The sequence below is a fragment of the Symphalangus syndactylus genome, chromosome 18, assembly GCF_028878055.3.
Source record: "Symphalangus syndactylus isolate Jambi chromosome 18, NHGRI_mSymSyn1-v2.1_pri, whole genome shotgun sequence".
NCBI classification, from domain to species: Eukaryota; Metazoa; Chordata; class Mammalia; order Primates; family Hylobatidae; genus Symphalangus; species Symphalangus syndactylus.
In genome coordinates, this window is record NC_072440.2 from 11,846,310 (window position 1) to 11,848,646 (window position 2,337).

Here is a 2,337-nt window from a genome sequence, read left to right on the forward strand (position 1 = left end):
AATTCCTCAGTCCCGGGGAACTGCAGAGAAGGGTCACTCTCAAAAGTCTGCCAATGTACGTGTGCGGGTGGTACCATGTCCCCATATAACTTGACAGCTTGTCCTGTGCAGAAGATAAATGAATCTTGGAGAAAAATGACCAAATTTTCTTAAAATTGAACAGAAGGTGAACACAATCACAGCTGCTCTTCCAGTTCTGATATTGTCATTGATGCAAATCAACATAGTCTCTACACCTGTGACCATTCCCCTGAATGAATTGTCCTCTGCTTGAAACACCTCGAATGGATTTTGCTTTTGACTGGAGCCTGATTAATGCCTCTTTTTCCCAGGTGCAGTGGCCCAACCATCAGCCACCTGAGGGGGTGGCAGGGAAGATGCAGAAGAGTGGAAATGTTGCCTTTGAATAAAGTGCAAATAATAGGTAGACTAGCCATTTTAATTTCTAAAGTGAGAGTGTGCTTTGCGACCTACAGGAGTGTAGGATTGTCTCTATTGAGCAGAAAAGTTCTGGGACCTGAGTTTTATTGGGGAAGGGAGAGATGAAAGCAGCTCCCCCCAACACTGGTAAATTTGAAGGCGCAGGGCCGGGCGCGGTGGCCCACGCCTGTAATCCCAGCACTTTGGGAGGCCGAGGCGGGTGGATCATGAGGTCAGGAGATCGAGACTATCCTGGTTAACACGGTGAGACCCCGTCTCTACTAAAAATACAAAAAAATTAGCTGGGCGTGGTGGCGGGTGCCTGCAGTCCCAGCTACTCAGGAGGCTGAGGCAGGAGAATGGTGTGAACCCAGGAGGTGGAGCTTGCAGTGAGCCCAGATTGCGCCACTGCGCTCCAGCCTGGGCGACAGAGCAAGACTCTGTCTCAAAAAAATAAATTAATTAATAACAATAATAATAATAAGAATAATAATTGAAGGCACAGCAGTACAGAATGTAAGCTGTGTTCTGATCCCCGCCGAAAGTCATTTCTTCAATGAACTGGTTACCCTGGCATTGGCCACCATTAAAGTTAGTTGTGTGAGTTGCTTCAGACTTGTTTTGAAGGCTACTTTTGAATCCCACAAAGCCAGCAAAGCCATCTATAATGTTCTCTTCTGCATTCCCAAGAGCTTGCAAAATCCATGGTGCAGATAGAGTTGGTGCTCTATGAATCTGTTGAAATGAATGAAGAAGTGAATGCATTCCATAGAAAAGGAAATAAATGTCCAAGCAGTGAAAGGATGACTGAGTTATACAGACGGATCTCACCGAATCAGAACTCAGATCCACATCTACAGATTCATACCCCAACGAGTCAAATTGAATTTCTGTCAATCACGTTTCCAAACTCAAAGATAAGAAGAAGTCTTACTGAGAACCTTCCACATGCTGAGTACTAAATCCCTACAGCACCGTGAAGGGATGCCATAGACAAGCCAGCTTGCGTGTTCATTGCCAGCTAAGACTCACAGGGCCAGAAAAAGAAGGCACGGTTCTGTAGAGACCATCAACTCCCAGAACGGGAAAGACTTTCGTGTATTCACCGATGCAGTGATTCTCAAAGTGCGTCAGAACCAGCAGCCTCAGCACCACCACCTGAGGACTCACTAGAAATGCACATTCTCAAGCTATATCCTGACCTACCGAGTCAGAAACGCTGGGGATGGGAGCACCAAGGCCTGTGTTTTAATAGACTCCCTGGGTGACTGTGGTGCACACACTCACATTGGAGACCCACTGGCCTCAGGAGTGACCTAAGACTGGAAAGGTGGCTGGCACCGACTGTGCTCAATCAATGTGTCATGAGGGGACAGCAGAGGACTCTAGAAGCCATGCCTTCTTTACTATTCCAGACCCTTCCCTGGAATGGGAAATCCTTTTTGACTCCAGATACTCTCAAGTCCCCGCATCGTTGATGTTCCAAACATATAGTCGCAGAACCGGCAACCCCTCCTTTCAAAAAACCAATATTATAAAAAAAAAAGTGAACATTTTCAAAAGCCTTTATAAACAAAGTTAACTAACAGCTCTTATTCATAGCACGGTTTGCTTCCATTTATAAAGTAAGGCAAACACGCTTCCCATAAGCAGCACTTCTCCTTACTGGCTTTACAATACAATTTGATTTATAAAAATTCAATTTACACAGAACTTTCAAGAGAGACATTTATTGTAGAAAGTAGGGTATTTGACATTTGGTTCTGAGATCAATAAGTCTGGGGACTGTTCTGAGTTAAGGACAAATGCCTCCGTTCTCTCAGCTCGGCTGTGGTACAGGTGGGTCCTTTGTTCTGAGCCAGCCAAAGGCCGACGCAGTTTCCCATTATACACGATCAGGTCAGCGGGGAGCGATAA